A 21,984-nucleotide genomic window follows, 5' to 3' on the forward strand; every position below is an offset into this window, starting at 1 on the left:
CTATGAAGTTAGGTGTTTAAATCAGGTTGATTAAATAAAATTGAAAGGTGAGATTTGTGTCAAAGTTAATGAAACCAAAAAGTACATTTTCCCAGCACAAGGAGAATTCAGGGTAAATAAGATCAGCTAAGTATCGAGACAGTTTACTCCAAAGTAATTTAGTATGAGCGCATTACCAAAATAAATGCACAAGAGTTTATCTTTGATTCCCACAGAATGTACAGTTTACATTGTCTTTTTTGAGCGTCTGTAAACAATGGTTGGTTGGGTAAAACCTATGAAGTATCTTAAAAGAAATATCTTTGACTTTATTAGTCAGAAAAAACTTCTGTGGTAGAAACCAGACCTTGTCCCAACATATATCTCCAACAAAGCTGGACCAGTGTGAAAAAGAAGAGGGTGTACTAATGATGTCATGTTGAAAAAGTTGACGAATTATTTTGTTGATATTCTCACAGTGTGGAGAGAAGCAACTTCTACTGGGGCTAGATTTTGCTAACAGAGTTTCCCAGTTGGTGACGCGTTGTTGACAACTGACTTTGGTTCACTGAAAATATTTCAACGACAATAAAGTTATTTATTGTGAACAAATGCCTCTGCCAAGAAACATACACAGACATAACATGTTTCAAATTATTCATAAATAGGCCCATGTATAATAAACACCACCTTATCCGTGTCCTTTCCCGTCCGTTGTCCTGCAGATAACACAAACAAACACCTGTCCATGTGCTGTCTGTATGCTTGCATATGAAAACAGCAGCAAGTCTTTTGTTATTATGGCCTCCATGTTTTCACACACCTGCTCTAGGCTACGGCCAACAGTTGGTGGCAGTCATGCAACAAGTTGTTATGCCAAACGGCAATATAACAGAAGACGAAGAACACGCATCCTAACCATGTGAACGCTGGTAGTCGGAAAAACAACATAATCATGGGGGCGGTCCCTGATATTCCCAGGTGGAATGAACGCGCCATAAATTGCAGATATCCGAAATTCAATTCTCCCTATGAAAAATTAACATTTCAAATATCCACACTGACATTCTTTTTATCCACAATTGGCATTTCAGATCCACAATTTGTCTCGGATTAATTAGATCAATATTAGATTTTGTGTGTGTGTGTGTGTGTGTGTGTGTGTGTGTGTGTGTGTGTGTGTGTGTGTGTGTGTGGTGTATGTGTGGTGTATGTGTGTTTGGATTGGATAGATTTTACATTAGTCCAAAACAAAATTATTTTGAATTGTCGAACAATAAAGCCATACAAAAAGTCAATAACACTTATTTTTAGATACAGATGCTTCAATAAATGTAATCAACAACATAGGAAAAACATTAATTGTTTTAGAGTTTAACGTTAAAGTCTGGAAATGAGTTAGTGACGAGTTTATCAGTCTTGTTAGCCTTACAGTGACCTGAAGAGACGAGCCCATTGAGAGCAGTGGTTTGATCAGATTCAAGTTAATGAAGCCACTTTAAGTTGATTTTGCAAAGATATAAACAGAGCAGCGCACAGCAGTAACAACACATCTAAAAACACAGAAAAAGTACGACGTATACAGAAATAAAAATAAAGATAACCAACAACAGTTGACTAGGAATATTACAATATTCACTAGAAAATGCATTTCCTGCAGAAAATGCGTGTGAATGCTGAATAGCTAAATTGCTAAAGCTAAACTGGATTAATTGCTTAAATCTGTAAAAAGAAGTTGAAGTAGTGAGGACAGTTGGAAAAGTGGGAATGGTTTTAATTGGTATGAATTTCATTGACAAGTTGAATAACACAACTAATGTAAAAAAGATGTGGAATAATGAAATGTTTTTTTGAAAAGCTAATGCTAAATCTAAACTGGATTGCTGGTTAAAATGTGTAAGAAGAAGGTGAAGTTGTAAGAAATGTGGAAAAGTGATAATTGTTTTAATTAATATATCTTTAAAGGTCCAATGTGTGGGAATTTCTCCCATCTAGCGTTGAGATCATATATCGCAATCAACTCTCTCGCACCACGCAGTTCAAAGTACATATTACAGCTACGGTAGCCTTCACGCTTCAAAAAGACGGTCTCTTGCTCTTTTCAATATCCTTTTTATTTTTCTGGGCAAAGAAGAAGACTCCTGTTTTTGAAATTTGGAATTTGAATACATGTGGTCCTCCATGTTTCCTTCTTCAAACTTACCACCGGGGCCGGGAAGCTACGATACCCATTAGCAGCATTAGCAGCACCTGTGAGTTTATCATGTGACAGAGAAAACGTGAAAGGCGGAGCAGTATGTCCTGTATGTCCCTTACCGGCTAACGTATTTCAAGATGGAGCATGAATATGGAGCGTCTACCCCAGTTCATGGAAACGCAAATGTAAAATTTCAAGCCAATAGGGATACTTGGAATTGATGGTGGTGGTGAATATTCATGAAAAAGGACAAGTTTGTGAACGGGCAACACAGATTGTGATAATGAACAACTAAAAATGTTACACACTGGACCTTTAAAAGTTGAATAATAGCCATATTGTATGAAAGTTGTGTTACAACAGTGGCAAAGCAGTGGCAAGCGAGCGACATATTACTGTCTGTAGCTGCAATTTGATCTCTGGCAAAAATGCTGCGTCATGCTTACTAATCAGTGGCCATGTTTGTAAACACAGAGGAGATCCCTTTGATCTCTGTAATCAGCTAACGACCTGTCACCAGTGTCAGACTGCTGCCATTAAGGGACACTGAGAGCGCCCTGTGAAAGAAAGGCTCAGACAGCCTAAACTATAGGTGGCATAAGTGAAATGACCTCATCTTCAGCACTGCAAGTCCTTTGGGAACACATTGATATAAAGTTTATGTGGAAAAATCAAAAAATGTGGGCATATCAGCGATTCAAAAAAGTGGTTCGCTGTGCCTTTGCGTGGAAATGTCAAGGAAGATTGGAACTGTTCAGCTCACCGAGCAAAATATATAAGTGCTTTTTGGCTTTTTCCCTTTCCTTTATTGTGTTATATATCTTTTTTGTGCACCTTATAGGTTTACAAAATGAAAAAGCCCAAAGTCCACCCCAAAGGGACTTACCATCTCCAACAGAAAACACTGTTCACAAACTGCTCCAAACAGCTCTATTGTAGTCCAGCCTTTACTTACGTGACGAACAAGCGTCACTTTGTAACACATGTTATAATGCTCGCCTAGCTGCTAGTGTGGCACGCCCTCATACTCTGCTTCTGACTGGCTAGTAGTCCTTACCTAGGTACTGTCAGGGCACGCCCTCATACTCTGCTTCTGACTGGCTAGTAGTCCTTACCTAGGTACTGTCAGGGCACGCCCTCATACTCTGCTTCTGACTGGCTAGTAGTCCTTACCTAGGTACTGTCAGGGCACCCCCTCATACTCTGCTTCTGACTGGCTAGTAGTCCTTACCTAGGTACTGTCAGGGCACCCCCTCATACTCTGCTTCTGACTGGCTAGTAGTCCTTACCTAGGTACTGTCAGGGCACCCCCTCATACTCTGCTTCTGACTGGCTAGTAGTCCTTACCTAGGTACTGTGCATGCATGACTCCCAACAAAGATGGAACAGAAGTGAGATGTCTCACTCTGTAGCTAAAACAGAGAGCTCAACACACAGGGTGAAAAGAGGAGCTGCAGCAATGTGCAGTACAACAAAAATATGGTGTTTTTTGAAAATTAAACCATGTAAACCTATTCTGATATAACCTCTAAATACAATTATGAACCTGGAAATGAGCATAATATGAGCACTTTAAATGAGCACATTGGCTGAAAGTAGACAAGCATACCTATGTTTTGATGTATATATGTTGTATGACAAGGAAAAATTGTGGGCGTGAGATCAAGTTATAGAGAAGGGACTTAGATGATTTTTTTAACATCACCCACTGTAAGTCACGCAATACACACCCATTATAAACTTCCTTAAAGGAACACTGAACTTACACTTAATTTTCACAAAAACTGTTAAAGATATCAAACAAAGTTTGATTGGTATCTGTAGGTGAAATTATCTAGTAGGAGTAGCATTTTAAAGTAGAAGAGGATTTGAAGGATTTGAAGCCTGCTGTCATTGACTTTAATTGTAAAAAATATTTTTAAAATCACCATTTAAGGTATGGTTTTCATCAGGTATTAATTTAGTTGGTGTTATGCCTCATATAAATATTCAGTTTTTTTCCAGTTCCTTATTTATTGTTTTGAAGCAAAGTAACAAACTTAATGAAAACAAATAGAGAGAAATATTTCAAAACTTTTAGAAAAAACATGAAATCCTTAAGCCATTTAGAGATGGATTATTTAGAAGACGACGTTGTGCTAATAAAGATGTAAACGCTAAAGTGTCTAACTATTTAGAGGTAACCAGACTACAGTCCTGAGGGCCACCAAATATCGCGATAAAGGGGCAGATGTCGATTTTTATCTTCAATATTTTAGACAATCAAAATATTCCTGCCAGAAATCGCATACCTTTGAGCATGAGTAAAACATGTGACTTAAGTTGCATGGCGATGTGTGGCACCTATCACATCTATCCTCCACTCCAGGAAACATTTTAGACAACCAGGTTTTAGAAAAGTGAACCCTATGAAGGACTCTGAATTGTATGAATTCCAGTCAGGCACACAGAGAGCTTGTATATGTCCCTTTGATAGCCCCCTTTCCACCCTTGCTCTGTGAATGTAATGCCCAGTTCTTGCTCCCACACAATCCAGTCTCATGGCAGTTTGTGAAATGGTTTCGTAATTTATTTGATTCGTGTACACAAACACGTTTATCTCGTTTTTTTCGTGATGGTCAGCACGTTTTTTTAAACTAATGTATTTCAATGGGAAGCATCTTTTGTGATCACAGCACGATTCTCAATGAGATGATGACGTAGCATTAAGAGCGACTACGGTAGCGAGTAGTATGAAACCCCGAAAAGCCGCGTAGAGAGGTTGGTTGGGGTGGTGGATGGTTTCAAACAACACAGGACTTTCACCCAGGAGGCCGGGGATCGTGTCCCATGTGTCACGTTTCCTAAACCCAACCCAACTTTCTTCTTATACTAAACCCAACCGTCCTGTTATTCTTTTACTAAACCCAACCGTCCTGTTATTCTTTTACTAAACCCAACCGTCCTGTTAGTCGTATACTAAACCCAACCGTCCTGTTCTTCTTTTACTAAACCCAACCATCCTGTTATTCTTATACTAAACCCAACCGTCCTGTTCTTCTTTTACTAAACCCAACCATCCTGTTATTCTTATACTAAACCCAACCGTCCTGTTCTTCTTTTACTAAACCCAACCGTCCTGTTCTTCTTTTACTAAACCCAACCGTCCTGTTCTTCTTTTACTAAACCCAACCATCCTGTTATTCTTATACTAAACCCAACCGTCCTGTTCTTCTTTTACTAAACCCAACCATCCTGTTATTCTTATACTAAACCCAACCGTCCTGTTCTTCTTTTACTAAACCCAACCGTCCTGTTCTTCTTTTACTAAACCCAACCGTCCTGTTAGTCTTATACTAAACCCAACCGTCCTGTTCTTCTTTTACTAAACCCAACCGTCCTGTTATTCTTTTACTAAACCCAACTATCCTGTTCTTCTTATACTAAACCCAACCGTCCTGTTATTCTTATACTAAACCCAACCGTCCTGTTCTTCTTTTACTAAACCCAACCGTCCGGTTAGTCTTATACTAAACCCAACCATCCTGTTATTCTTATACTAAACCCAACCATCCTGTTATTCTTTTACTAAACCCAACCATCCTGTTATTCTTATACTAAACCCAACCATCCTGTTATTCTTTTACTAAACCCAACCATCCTGTTATTCTTATACTAAACCCAACCATCCTGTTATTCTTTTACTAAACCCAACCATCCTGTTCTTCTTTTCCTAAAGCCAACCGCCCCGTTTTTCTTTTCCCATACCCAACCCGTCTCGCTGTATACAGCTATGCAATTGTTGGTATTGTTAAAAAATGTGCTGACCATCACGAAAAAAACGAGATAAACGTGTTTGTGTACACGAATCAAATAGATTAAAGTACGTGACCATTTCACAAACTGCCGTGAGACTGTGTTGTTCCACACCACCCTAGTCACATTCATGCATTGATAAAAGTTCACTGTAAATCCCAGAGATCTGTGGCCCCTAACTACTGTCATTTTGAGGTACTTCAGTTTCCATTTTATTCTTCTTTATGCTTCTACTCCGCTACATTTTGGAGGCAAATATTATATTATATAATACCAGCTGCAACATCAGAGTGATGAACACATTAATGCATGAATAACCATAAGTCAGTTATATATCATACAGTTATATATTAGGGCTGTCAAATGATTCATTTTTTTTTAATGGCGATTAATCGCATATTTTATCACATGATTAAAATTCTATTATTTTGCATTTCAGAACAGTTTTTAAGTACATATTAACAATCAAAAGCAATTCTTACCAGTGTATCTTGATTGGGAATCAAATGAATGCAAAGAAAGTTACTTTATGAACTTGATTTTAAGATTTGTAATTATTTATTTACTGTAAACAAAAGAAAAATATGTGAATCTGTAATTATTGCACAATTTCTCCAAGTACCTAACTAAAAAACTAAAAATCCCTATCCTTACTAGAGTCAATATAGTGTTTAGTAACTCCTAAATGATGTTGATTACTCACTGACGTCCAGTGATCACCGGTTAATGAGACAGCGTTTGCAGCACCTTGCAGCTGTTCCAGTGTGGCTGCTTTCTCCGTGTCATACAGGTTGTGTATGGTGAAACTACTGTCTCCCTCGACGGCAACGAGACAGGTCAGAACATGCCAACCGTAGTACGTCTTTAAGACCCGAGTCCTCTACAATGTTGACAGGTCTGCAGTTAGTTGCCTCAAGAGCTGTAGTCATTTTTTGGGATTTGGTTTTATCCACAGGATTAGCTCCGTAGGTGGTAGCTCAAGCTTGACGTGCTTCGGTGATATTTTAATTCGGCTTTACACAATGTGCATATGGCTTTCGACTTGTCTACGAGCCGTCCGGGAGTTTTGGAAAATAAAAAGCGGCATTCAGGATTTCATTGCTGCTGTCTTTCTCCATCATGCCTGCAGCCTGCAGCAGCAGGATGTGTTAGGAGGAAGTGGCAGCTTGATGATAAGTAACGGTGCTGCAAAGGGTCAAAATAGTAGCCTGTTAGGCACGACGCGAAGCCGAGTGAAGTGTAAAATAAATTAATAAATGCCGGCATGTGATTAATGCGATTAAAAAAAATTAATCGCATCGCGTCGGCCCTTAATCGCATCGCGATTAACGCGTTAACGCTGACAGCCCTATTATATATATATATATATATATATTTGTAATTTTACTTGAGTGCAATTTTGAATGGAGAACTTTTGCTTGTAAGTATTTTTACAAGGTAAGTCACTTTCAGTAAAATATCTGAATACTTCTTCCACCACTTTGCCAGACCTTCCTCCACAGCGCTGCGGAGGAGGGTCTGGCTAGTCCACACAGCATTCTGGGATGGGAGAAAAACGTGCTCTGGTTTATTGGCATTTCTTTAAACCAATCACGTCGTCTTGGGCGGCACTAAGCGCCGTATGAAGCAACACACCTCTGTAAAATAACATCGGGAAGGAACTTGTTTTGGTGGAACATGTGTACGTTCAAAAGTAGTTTTCGTTGTGCAACAGAAAACTCAGATTGGACAGATAGTCTAGCTAGCTGTCTGGATTTACCCTGCAGAGATCGGAGAAAAGGTTAACAATAGTCCTCAGAAATGGACCGGAGTTTAAAATGCCAACACAAAGGAAGACCAAGGCAACGGATATCCGGCCTAAATGCGTGAAATCCTGCAGAATTTCCGGTGGCAACGGAGCAATCCCGTAAGTTGAACGTCGAGGATATAGACTAACCGTGAGATACAACCCTTCAGAGAGCACATCATTTATTTAGAAATAGAAATATAGAAATAGATAGAATTATAACAAACATTATACAGAATTCAAATGATGATAAAAGAAAATATGGTGACTGACGTCTGTCCCTCAATGAAAGATAAACATGTAGCAAAGGTTTTAGTCTTCATGTAGTGGTTTTAGTAGTTTCAGGGCGTTTTCACACTGACGGCCTTTAGTTCGGTTGAATCGAACTACAGTTTGTTTGCCCTGCTGGTGCGGTTTGTTTGGGCAGGTGAGCACACGGCAATCAAACTGTGGTGCGCACCAAAAGTGGACCAAACAAGCGTACCGAGACCTGCTTGAAGAGGTATTCTCGGTACGCTTTCAATCGAACTCTGGAGCAGTTCATTTGTGGTGAGAACGTGACTCCTGTAGTCAGGTGTGTTTAGCAATCTGCGATGCAGCAGAGCAGCAAACTGTAGCAGCTTGCAGTGTTTCTATCACAGAAATAGACTGCAGTCAAGCTTGCCGTCTATCACTCGTATCTCCGTGGTCAAACCAGCTGTCGCTAAAATTGGAGACAGATGCCGGCAGAGCAGAGGGAAGTCTCGGTGACCAGAGCAGACGTAGTCACGTCTCTCGCGAAATAATGTCTGATAATTTTAATGAAATGAGCTGGTTTGACCACTAGACCAGAACACAGGACCTTCTTCCTATATTTACTTCCTTGCTCCCGCCCCCAGACATATCCGACCAATAAGAGGAGTGCACGTTCTTGCCTGATTTGTAATGACGCATTTTGGTACACTTGGATTTTTCCAGGTGTGAAACCAAACCAAACCAACCGAGGGCAAATCGCTCCAAGTTTACAAACTCACCAACTGATTTGGACCAAAGCAAACCAACTACAGGTGTGAAAACGCCCTCAGGCTTAATTTTTTGAGTAGTTTTAGTCCTCATGTAGTGGTTCCATGGTGTAATGGTTAGTTCTCTGGACTCTGAATCCAGTGATCTGAGTTCAAATCTCAGTGGAACCTATAGACCTTCTTCATGGCAGACATGTTGACATGTCATGGTAGGAAAAGCACAGGTGTATTCAAAACCATTAATGATTCCACTTAGGAGAGGTCCTGGTATTATGCATGCTGACTCACTGAAATAGCTTACTGGGACACTTGATGGAATTGAGCCATCGTTAAGGTTATCAATTTCAGCTGTGCTTTTCCTACTATGACAAGTCAAAATGTCTGCTGTGAAAAAAGGTCCATTGTTAAGTGATCAACAGGTTAAAGACTTCATGAGGGGTACAGTGAAAATAAAGGGCACTTGGAGTAATTCATGCATTTAAAAGGTTAATCGGATGCCAAAGCACTGCACAACACTCTGTGGTATTCAGACAGGATTATCATGGATCAGAGTTCATATTGGACAAAAATGGCTTTAATTCTTTAAACTGTTCACTTCACTGAGAGTTGAACTCAGATCACTGGATGAAGTCCCGAGTGCTAACCATTACACCATGGAACCACTACACAGGGTTGACAGTTTCTTATATAATATCATGGTATAGTGTAAATTCAAAGTGCTGCCTTTCAAAAAACACTATTTAATGGACACATATTCAAAATAAGATCAACTAAAGTCCCTAAAAAAACAGACCCTGTTTTTACAGCTGGGCAGCATTAGAGCAGGGATATTCAACAGGGGGCCCAGGACCCTTAGGGGGTCCTCAGAGTTACTGCAGGGGGCCCACTGAGTTACTGTTTAAGGGGAGACACGGCAGGCAAAAACATCGTTTTTTTTTTTTCACTGGTCAATTTTGAGATTTTGGGCTATTTGTCTTCAATAACATATCTTCTTTCAGACTTGTGGTGAAATAAAGTCCAAAAAGTTGGCGTTCTAAATCATCCCGCTGCTGTCTGCACCCTGTCATCACATATACCGTTGGAAAGCTCTCTCTCTCTCCCCGAAAATCACCTCAGATAAGACGAAAACAGTTGTTATTAGCAAGAAGACACACAGGATTACAAACTAAGACAGCAGATGATGAAATGCCTTCACATAGTACGTCGATGTTTAAACTGTCGTTCAGAAAACAGGAGTGTTCAGACAGCGGAGGTAATCAGACACTCTCTCTCTCTCTCTCTCTCTCTCTCTCTCAAAGCAGTTTACAGAAAGTCATAGCCTACATGTCATATATTAAATATTTGTCACATATGTACCACACTGTACTGATCGCGATACAACACACTATATTACAAAACAATTACATTACACAACAGTTACAGTTTTGTATAATATAATTACTATATAATAGGCTACTAAACAAATCTGTAATTTTGGGATCCTAAGTGGTGTGAGTCCCTCAGGCTGTAGCAGGCAGATCCAGCTGTCAGGAGAACTACCAGCTTCTCTTCTGGTGTTAACTTTTTTTGGCTATTTTTCCAAGGTGTAATTCTCTTGGTCAGCGTGGGTTTTGTCTGCAACTTTGTGCATGATACGCCAATATTAATTCATTGAGTTACTGCAGTTGTAGGCCTTATATGCCTGCCATTTTATTAAATAATCAATTTTCATGAGCTTGAAATATTCTATATTATTATAACTAAGGGCCTGGGCATTTATTCTGTTTTTGAGCAATTTTTCCAATAGAAATGTATTAAATTCCACTATTTAAATCTTTAAATGCCGTTTTCTCAAAATGAGTTTTTTGTCATTCTCCAGTATAAACATCTCAGCCTATGTAGCACCTATGTACACCAAACTTTCCAGTTATACACTTAGTAGTATTCTGAAGATATTTACAGAGGGATTTGTTAATAAATCATTCCTTCCCTGATTTATGTGAAAGTTTAAGCTAAAAACATGGCGAAAATCGATTTTTTTTAGGGCTATGGACAGTATATTTTGATTTCATAGGTAATGAAAGCAGATATCCTGAAATCGCTCTGTAATTTTGTTTTCATCTTGTGTGTAAACAAAATGAAAAAATAATTTTGCACCTGGCTTTATCATATGTTCAGATCTATCTACCGAAAATATATTCAAAATCGCGCATATTTAATGAGAAAATGCCTAATTTGCATAATTAAACATAAACATTTCAAAAACTTGTAATACATTTTTTTATATACTTGTGTAAGTAATCAACTGAGGAAGTTTCATGGAGATATCTATTATTTAAAAATTGTAGCCTATTCACCTGTAGTGTCTCGCCTTAATTATTTTAAAAAAGAAAGGAAAAAAAGGCTGTATCTCTGAAAATATACATAAACATGGGTCCAACATATTAATAGCAAAGATAAAATTGTTGTGAGAGTGAGGAATAGTGGACCCAAATGCAGGGAGAGGCAGGCAGGCAGGAGATGGCTTGAGTTAGGATTTATTAATAACAAAAAACGACAGCGCAGAGGCTGGAAAAAACACTCCAAGAAACTAAGACAAAAATACAAAAGCAACAGGAAAAACTCAGGCTGACGGCAACTCGGGCAGGGAACAAAGGAGCAAATTTACAGGGACAGGAAACAACGGAATACAAACAGACATCACGATACAAAACGATCTGACAAGAGACAAAGGGAACACAGGGGTTAAATACAAGAGATAATGAACAAATGAGGGACAGGTGACACGACAGGTGAAACACATCAGGGCGGGGCAGGACAATCAACAAAGGCAAAAAGTAAAACTAGACATGACAGGACAGAAAACGGACTATCAAAATAAAACAGGAAACCAGAACAACAGACAGGACACATGAAATAACCTAAACACAGAGACTTGACACAATATACAACAACACAACGGGGAACAGAAATATACAGAATGTACAAAAAACAGAAAATGTACAATGCAAAAAACAGAAAATGTACAAAACCATAACAAAAATGGCCTATTTGTGATTCTTATTTTATTTACATAACATTGATGACTACTGGCCTGTAGGTAAGGTAGCCTTCCACAGATACAGTTTAGCTTAAGGATTAACTGTGCTACATGTATGTTTAACATTAAAACATGATGTATAAATATATGAATATGTATATTGTATTGTATATATCTTAATACCTTAGCATTGTATGCCCCATAAAAAAGGTATGTGTAAAGGCTTTAGGTCGGCCTACACGTTATTGTAGGCCCAGTTTAATTTGCAACTCAATTTTTTTTTACAACATTAGTAGGGGGTCCCTGCTCCCTCTCTCTTTCAGCTAAGGGGTCCTTAGCCTAAAAAACATTGAAGACCCCTGTAATAGAGAAACAAAAGAGCATACCTACACTAACCCTTAAAAAAATATTCAGCCCAGACATGAAGTTGCATACATGGTACCCTGGAGCTCTGTCACACCACCTGTTAACCATCTGTTAAAACACACATAACAACTCTTTATATAATAAAATGATATAGTTGTTGTCTGGCTTGGTTTGCCAGTCTTGTACTAAGAAAATCCACTAGATGGTAGGAAAGTGCAGGCCTACATGTGAAAGTCTATTTACTGTGAGTGCTGCTTAGGTGGTATGCTAAACAGCCCCAACATTTTAAGGAAGTGATGATATTATTGACTGATCAATAAAGAATAACTTGCATACATAACATACATGTTTGATTGTACACAATGATGTATGTATGTGTGTGTACAGGTACTTAAAGCTATAGTGCATACATTTTTTTATATTATTATGAACATCTGTAACATTCAAGTTATTGCAAAATGAGTTGATACAAAGCCAATTAAGCCTATCAGCTCCACAAAACTCTCTGTATTTCTCAGTACGGCTCTGTCAGTGATAAGAAAAGACCTACACGTTCAGCAGAAAGACTAAAATACAAAAAGAAAGTGGCCGACGGTAAAGACAAACACGGATGACCATTGGTGTGGCTTTTCCTAGTTGGAGAGTGCTGAAAAAAGAAAAGGGACCGAGGTCAGACACAGAAGTCGCCTTACTGCTTTTGAACAGGTTAGTAATGGGTTTTGTAACATATTAGGAATAATTGCGATTTCCTTTACTCGACCTAAGTGATGTGCTATTGTCTTGAAATGGGGGATATTTCTCTGTGTTATATTGGGGTAACCTGGGTAACCTTAGATGGCCCGATGTTTCAACCCGTCACCACGTCACCAGAAACCCCTCAAAGACAAATCAGGGACAACATGTTTGTTTGCATCTTAACCCTCCATGAGGAGATGAAAGAGACACAAAACATCCAAGGGAGGATGCTATAAATGCTTCTACAACAGTGTGGCAACATTGGCACCACCGTCTCTTCTACCCCACAGGGTTTCCCCCTAAAGACACTTAGTGATGTGGAAATCATCAACTGTTGATGAGGCCACAAGAAGGATGATGACCTTCCTCCTAGACCATGGCCTACCCAGGCAGCACAACTTTGTGGGCCGAAACGGGAAGAGAGAGTTCAAGGCCTTAAAACTGTATGAAGTAATAGTGCACATGGATAATGTTTTAAGTTGTACCGATACTAGAAAGGTGTCACAATACCCTAACGTTATAAACATGTCGATTTTAAATATTGTGTATGGAGCGTTTGTTGTTCTGGCTGGGCAGTGTGTTCGCACATGTCTCTCAGTTGCCTAACTTTTGTGTTCAAGAGTATGTGTGTAGTTCTAATAATAATCTTAATTTATATAGCGCTTTCCTTAACATAGTTGCCTTTACAGTCCTGGCTGAGAGTTGTGTTGGCACATATGAAGTGACCGTTATATTTGTTTCTTGCAGGAGGCTTAAAGAAAAACGCCATGACCAGCCAAATCACTCGTAAAGATGCCGAGAAGGCGGTCTCCAAGTGGCTCATTGGTGCTAGGGACCGGGGTGGGTAATAGACAGGCCCGACAGGCAACCCTTCAACAAGGACTTCGGGCTTCAGGCTCATTTGAGGTGGAAAGTAACTAATTCTGTCTGTGACAGTGAGGGAATACTGAGCAAAAGCATGTTTTCTTAATTTTACTTAAATGAAAAGGTAATTCATTGTATTACTGGTCTCTTTCTTATTGTAGCTTGTTTAAAGAACTGTATGGGCTGACTGTAAAATAAGCCCCAAAAATGAATTTGTTAGCTCATAATAATAATGGTTATTACCCTTGGGGGTAGAATAGCAGGGACCCATAATCAGCCCACATGGGGCCCAGCTAGTGTGGGCCCCAGATGGGAGAAACCTGGGTTGCCCATTTGGGTTTTAGCTAGGGCCCATGTGAAGCCCACCTTCAGCCCATCTGGGCTTGCCCACATGGGGCCACCATGGAACCCCCGGACAAAATTAACTGGGACCCATCTGGGCTGCCCAGATGGGGCCCATTCACCAGCCCATATCCAACCCATATGGGCCCCACATGGGTGTGTTGATAGGGGTGTATCTGTTATTGTTATATAGTGAACTAAAGTAGGGCTTTGCCTGACTTGTTAATGTGATGTTTGCTTTACACCCATTATCTCCCAAGATACCAAAAGGTATACAACGAAGAGTCCTAGAATAATAGCCTGTACACCATCAAGAGCTAGAAAACCTACGCTGCACTAGATGTCTATCTGATAGTGCTATAGAGCAGCTTACTAGCAGAATATTACCCCTTAATAGAAGAAAATAAGAACAACCCAAGGTTTCTTTTTACCACTGTAGCCAGGCTGACAGAGAGTCACAGCTCTATTGAGCCATGTATTCCTATAGCTCTCAGTAGTGACGACCTCATAAGCAGCAGCTGGAGAGTTTGCTTACTGACAAAATTATAACAATTAGAGATACAATTCATCACCTCTTGCGCTCAATTTGTTCCAGTTTACCTTTGGATCTCATCATTTCCTACGGGTTTTCAGTTTCTCTGGGAGAAATAACAGAAACTGGTATCTCAGATCACTTCCCCATCAGGTTTGAGATCAGTGTTCCACCACCCGCTATTAAGCCTGTCTCCTCAGCTTCTAGGCGCCGCTGCATCACCTCCTCTTCAGCTGGAGAGTTTGCTTCTGCGTTTGTGGGCTCACAGTTTTATGTAAAGAATGGTCTGGTATCTCCCTCTTCCCCAGATAACATTCTCTCTGTGTTCAACTCCACATGCACTGAAATCCTAGACTCTATTGCCCCTCATCGGATTAAATCTATTAAACCTAAGGCGGACCCCTGGCTAAATGACACCACAAGGGCCCTTAGGCAACACTGCAGAAAAGCTGAACGAAGATGGAAGAAGGACAATTTACATGTATCACTGGGTTTACTAAGGGACAGTCTAGCAGCATACCAGAAGGCTGTGAAGGTGGCAAAGATGCACCATCTCTCTTCCGTCATAGCTAGCAGCTGCCATGAACCTAGAGTGTTATTTAATACTATTAACTCTGTTGTAAATCCATGCACCTCTGCTCCGACAGATGTTTCAATCAGTACATGTGAGAAATTTCTCTGTTATTTTATCAACAAAGTAGCATCTGTCAGGAAAAATGCCAGTGCTAATTTTAAAGTGTTTGTACCTGCTTCTCCTGCACACTTAGCTGTGTTTGAGGAATTTAAACCACTTTCACTGACGTTACTTAGTGAGGTTGTACAACAAATGAAACCCACTAATGGTCCCCTAGACATTGTTCCCGCCAGAATGGTGAAGGAGGTTTTTAATAGCACCATTGGGTCGAGTCTTCTTACTTTTTTTAATTCTTGTCTTAGTTTAGGTTCTGTCCCAGCTGCCTTCAAACATGCTGTGGTCAGACCCCTACTTAAGAAGCCTAATCTTGACCCCACAGTGTTGTCAAATTTTAGACCAGTCTCTCATCTGCCTTTTCTTTCTAAGGTTTTGGAAAAAGTTGTTTTCATACAGTTACAAGCCTTTCTACAGCAGAACTCTGTGTTTGAAAAATTTCAATCTGGTTTCAGATCACGCCACAGTACTGAGTCTGCACTGTTGAGAGTACATAATGACATTGCCTTGTCTGCGGCTTTTGACACTGTGGACCATGCAGTCCTCCTCTCTCGCCTTGAGCATTGTGTAGGCATCAGAGGCACGGCACTTGAATGGTTTAGCTCCTATTTGGCTAATAGGAGCTTTTCTATCATGATTGGTGACCTCTTCTCGTCAGCTGCTCCTCTCTCTTGTGGGGTTCCCCAGGGCTCAATTCTTGGCCCCATTCTGTTCTCTTTATATATGCTGCCTTTAGGGGCTATTATAGGAAAGCATAAACTGTCATTTCATTGTTACGCAGATGATTTGCAAATCTATTTGCCTATTAAAGCAAATGACAGTGTCGCACTAAACTCCCTGCTTAGTTGCATCACTGATATTAAGCTGTGGCTTTCAGAAAACTTTCTTAATTTGAATGAAGATAAAACGGAGTGTATTATTTTCAGTACTTCAGGCACGCAAAATGGTCCAGCTTTGAGTTTGGGAGCTCTAGCATCCTACACTAGGTCAGCTGTCAAAAATTTGGGGGTTACTTTTGATTGCAGCATGAAATTTGACAAGCAGATCAGTGATGTTGTTAGAATGAGCTTTTTCCAGCTTCGTCTCCTGGCTAAAGTTAAGCCTTTCCTCAACAGGCACGATCTAGAAAAGGCAATTCATGCTTTTATTAGTTCTAGGTTGGATTATTGTAATGCTCTTTACGTTGGTCTGAATCAGACCTCCATCGCACGTCTTCAACTTGTGCAAAATGCAGCTGCTCGCTTTTTAACAAACACATCTAGACGTGCACATATCACTCCTGTTCTCTACACCCTTCATTGGCTCCCTGTGCGTTTTAGAATCGATTTTAAGATTTTATTGTTTGCTTTCAAGGCCTTAAATGGTCTGGCCCCGGAGTATTTGTCCGAAATTTTAACTTTGCGGGAGCACAACCGGTCATTGCGGTCTTCAAACCAGCGACTTTTAGAAGTGCCAAGGTCTAGATATAAACGGTGGGGTGACCAGGCTTTTGCAGTTGCTGCTCCGAGACTCTGGAACAAGTTACCCCCTGATATCCGCACTATTACAGATGTCGCTCTTTTTAGGTCCAAACTTAAAACGCATCTGTTTAGTCAGGCTTTTAATACGTAGCAGTAGTGTGACGATTTCATTCTTCTGTTTCTCTGTAACTATTTCTGATTTTACATGTTCTTTCTTTATATTGTATGATATGTGTTTTTATTCTTGGTTTCGATGTTAAGCACTTTGGATACCTGCTGGTTGCTGTAAAGTGCTATATAAATAAAGTTTGATTGATTGATTGATTGATTGATTGATTGATTTGAACGCAGGAACATTAGAAACAGCTTTAAGACCTAACATATATTTTGACCGCTTTTCTCCTATCGACCTTCACAAATTAACGCTAAAGGAAGGACTTGTCTTCGTGCTTGTCTTTTAAGATCTTAGTGCTGTATGGTGCTAAAACAGTCTCATAAGTATTTGCAACTTGTAAAACACAATTCACAAATGAATACAGAGTGATTTGTATTTGTAAATCTGTTGTATCTGTGCCTCTAATTTGTGACTTGTGAAACACAATGCAGAAATGAATGCAGAGCGATTTGTATCCACAAACACAATTCACAAATGAATGCAGAGTGATTTGTATCTGCAAATGTGTATCTGTGTCCATGCGTCTAATTTGTAACTCGTATTTCATCATTTGTAAATGAACTTAGTATTTTTCAATGTGAATATATTTGTAAATCTCCTTCTATTTGTGTGCGTAATTTTGAGACTGTTTTTCCGCGTCTCAAGTAACGATCCCAGCACTCTCCAGTAGATGGCGGTAATGCGACACTTATGGATGCCAACCGCTGTTAAACTACATGAAGAAGCCTTGTCAAATGTTTCAGGACGGTTGGCAGAAACTACGACGTGCCTCCGGGTAAATTGATATCATTAGGACTTTGTCGTCAAATAAATTACATTTATGTTTTCATCATCATTGTTGCAGTGCATTTACAATTTTCTTAATGTTGTTTTGGGGTGGTAGTATCTCAGTCCGTAGGGAGTTGGGTTGGGAACCGGAGGGTAGCTGGTTCAAATCCCAGTACGGACCAAAGTACAGAGTGTGGATTGGTAGCTGGAGAGATGCCAGTTCACCTCCTGGGCACAGTACTCCCCCCCACCGCTCAGGGCGCTGGTCCAGCACTGGCAGCCCACTCACTCTGACATCTCTCCATTTGTGCATGAATAGGTCCTGAGTGTGTGTGTGTATTTCAGGCCTGTGTGTAGTGATTTCTAACGAACAGAGTGTAAATTGTAATTTCCTCACTGGGGATCAATAAACAGTATAAATTAAATTATAGCGGCAGTGAGTTTGCTACATTTTGGAGCGTGCTAACGTTCAACCTTCTTGTACAGCTTGAACAGCGATGCTAGCAAGCTAGTGAAAATATTTGGTATCATATGAAACTAGACGATCTAATCAAAAATACTAAGTTCATTTACAAATGATGAAATACGAGTTACAAACTAGACGCACGGACACAGATACGCATTTGTGGATATGAATCACTCTGCATTCATTTGTGCATTGTGTTTTACAAGTTGCAAATACTTATGAGACTTATGAGAGTTTTAGCACCATAGTGCTGCATTTGACACTCTTGACCGTAAATCATAAATCCTAATCAGAATCAGCTTTATTTGCCAGGTATGAGGACACATACGAGGAATTTTGCTTTGGATTATACATTGCTCACAATGTGCTTACTCATACAAAACAAACAACAAAAACAATATATACACACTATAAACAGAAACAATATAGACAGGTTGAGGCAGTAGTGCAATGAAGAGTGCAAAGTGTGCAGGAGTAAATTATTTTTATGATAAATTATTATTATTTTAATTATGGAGCACAGTGCAAAGGATGCTGGAATAAATAAGTATTATGTTATTATATAAGTATTATATTACAATATGAACAGTATGAACAGCTCTGAAATAGAGAATGATACTGAGACTGGTACATTTAATTGGCATTAAGGAACCGCACTAAGCTGGTTTGAGTCCTATTTATCAGATCAATCTCAGCTTGTTCATGTTAACGACAAATCCTCCAGGCAAGGTAAAGTTGGTGTTCCACAAGGCTTGGTGCTTGGACCAATTCTATTCACCTTATATATGCTTCCTATGATGATACCCAATTATATCTATCAATCAAGCCAGATGAAACCAATTAGTTAAACTTCAAACATGCATTAAGGACAAAATCCTGGATGACCTACAAATTCCTGATGTTAAACTCAGACAAAACTGAAGTAATTGTACTTGGCCCTAAACCCCTCCGAAGGTCATTATCTAAAGATATAGCTACTCTGGATGGCATTGCCCTTGCCTCCAGCACTACTGTCAGAAATCTCGGAATTATTTCAGGATATATCCCTCAACACCCACAAAAAACAAATACCAACAACTAAATTGTTTCACCTGTGTAACATTGCCTAAATAAGGCACATTCTGTCTCAAAACGATGCAGAAAAAAATAGTCCATGCATTTGTTACTTTGAGGCTGGACTATTGTATATACTACTGTAATTCCTTATTATGAGGTTGCTCAAACAAGTCCCTTAAACGTACAATATGTAGTGTTTGGCCGCTAGGGGTCTCTCAATCAAAACAATAACAAAAGACGTACTTTGATGACGTCAGAAAGTAGTGTGGGATCATGGGATTTGTTGTCATCGTCAATGTCAACCAGCCACCAATTTAGTTATGGTTATTCACTTTATATAATGCCATTCTAATGAAATAACCGCAAGGTAACGTTAGCTAACACAACGTTAACTTGCTAACTTATCAGTAACGTTAGCTAATGTAAGATGAGTCGACTAACGTTAACGTTACCCATCTACTGAAGAGCTAACGTTACTGTAGCTAACATCATGTGGTGAATTTAATAGTAGGTTAGCCCAGTGCTGTATTCTGGCATCAAAACAATCAAACTAAAATTAAATTAAAATAACTTTATGAGCGTGTTATAACATAGCTAGCTGTAGCTAGTTGGCTGGCATGAGCCACTTGTCATCGTAGCACAATGTAGTGAGCTGGATCGATATTCAAATTTTATATTGGGTGTTTGTGCGGTAGAAAAATGCTTTATTTATTTATTTAATTTATTTATTATTTCCGAACAATCTACATTTGATGAACATGTACAGCAGTACACGTAAAAGTGCCAGATTTTAACCCAAGGGATAATTTCCATCTGTAGTCCATTAATAAGTATTAATGCTACTGAGTATAATTCTGTGACATTGTATGATTTACACCTAACGTTACCCCTGGGGCATGTGTGCTAACTACTGCGTTGCTATCAGGATTCAAAATTAAATTTTTCATCCACCAGCCAAATGTATAGTGAAGGTTCAAATATTACCAGCCACCATTGTTTTTTTGGGCTGGTGAGTGAAGCTAATCTTACCTTATTCTAGCAGTATTAGATTGTACTTACTTTGAACAATGGTTGTTACTTAGAGTAATCTAACTGTCTGTGGTGCTGCAACATGCGAGTAATAACTTGCTAAGAACTATGTTAAGTTTGAACTAAATTACAGCTGGTGCATTTGGTTGACCTCCTAATTAGGTATATTGTATTGTGCTCCTGAAGTCATTGCCATAGACATGTTTTTAAAATAAACAACTGTAATTGCATAAGCACAAAACCATTGCAATAAACCATATGGTCACATCAGATGCACACAGGACGCACCACAAAATTTGGACCCTTGAAATCCTCTCTGTATCTCAAGATTTGTGTGTTTCTGTTCACATGTGAATATGTTGCAGGAAGAGATGGATGGCTTCTCACCGGATGCCTCATTAGCAATTAATGATGAGACCTGATGATGAGTCCCTTGGAAGAGTGACTGCAAGAGGAAGAAGGAAAGGGACAGGAAGGGCAAGTAGAGCAGCTGGAGTGAGTGGAAGAGGAAGACCACTGGGTAGAGGAAGGGGAATGGCAAGAGCAGGCAGAACAGCAGTGTAGCAGAAGCAAGTGGAACGATGCAGCAAGAGGAAGGACGGCGGGTGGAAGGAGAGGGATGACAAGAGCGGGCAGAACTGCAGGAGCCAGCAGTGCAACAAGGGGTAGACAGGCAGCTAGAGGAAGAGGGACTAGAGCAGCACTTGGAATGTCTGAAGAGGTTGTGTGTGTGTGTTTTAAACGTTGGTTTTACTTCCGCCATCGGACATGTAGCCTAATTATGATTAAGGACTTGCACCTGGGGACCAGAGAGGAAATTGACTGTTTTAGATATAAAAGGGGCAGAAAGGCAACAGGAGAGGTGCACACGACGGAGGACACAGAGAGCACAACGGCACAACGGGACAACGGGACAACGGGGCAGACAGAACGGAGCAGACAGAGAGACAGACAGAACAGGATTCCAGTGAGAACAGCATCGTCCCCGGTCAGGAGGAGGCCTGTGAATGCAGGAAAATGCAAACACCGACCGCTAGCGGCTACAGTGGGAGAAGGTGAAACTTCTCCCTTCCACGTAAATCTCTTTTAAGACCGATGTTAGTTGTAGGTGTGGTAGTTTAAAGGACGTTTGACTGGCCCTGAGTTCTCCTCTGCAGGCTTCGCCCGAGGAGAGGAGCCAGGCGAGAAGAAGGTAGTCGCCAGCGGAGACCCGTGGACTGTCATTTTAACCTCCTACTCCTGTTCTGCCGCATTATTTTAGCTTGATTTTAGTTGGTTGTGCTTTTTGCTTTTAATTTCTTTTAAGGAGGAACTCTAATTGTTTCATTCCTCTTAAAATAAATTTGGTTATCCCTCTAACTGGTTGTACTCACTGTTTTAAATACCACTGGTTTTAACTGCTCTCCCCCGACATAAAGGACCTGTTAATCTTTTATCTCAAATTTGAAACTTGGTAGTTTTAAGAGGTCCTAGGCCTCAGTTAAACCTAGGTGGCGTTGTCGGCCCCTGTTTCAACTTATCCATGCCTAGCACGTCTCACATATATATAAAGTAAAACTAAGTGATATTATTCCTTACTGCCTTCTTAAAGGACAATTCCGGCGCAAAATGAACCTAGGGGTTAATAACGTGTGTACCGAGTCGACCGTTCTCTGGGATATGTTTTCATGCTAATCGAATGTGTCTCTAGCTTGAAACAAGATACTGCAAACTGCTGATTAGCTTA

At 39.8% G+C, this 21,984-nt stretch overlaps 1 long non-coding RNA gene and 1 other non-coding gene across 2 annotated transcripts; both read left to right on the forward strand.

Annotated features, from left to right (window-relative positions):
* Positions 1-1,167: 1,167 nt before the first annotated feature.
* LOC116040306 lies at positions 1,168-21,617 on the forward strand. Its single transcript, XR_004102634.2, has 3 exons — positions 1,168-1,181; positions 13,373-13,376; positions 21,367-21,617. It is a non-coding gene; the product is annotated as an uncharacterized LOC116040306 (long non-coding RNA).
* trnaq-cug lies at positions 8,858-8,929 on the forward strand. Its single transcript has one exon. It is a non-coding gene; the product is annotated as a tRNA-Gln (tRNA).
* Positions 21,618-21,984: the final 367 nt, after the last annotated feature.

The sequence above is a fragment of the Sander lucioperca genome, chromosome 19 (assembly GCF_008315115.2).
Source record: "Sander lucioperca isolate FBNREF2018 chromosome 19, SLUC_FBN_1.2, whole genome shotgun sequence".
In the NCBI taxonomy this organism is placed as follows: Eukaryota; Metazoa; Chordata; class Actinopteri; order Perciformes; family Percidae; genus Sander; species Sander lucioperca.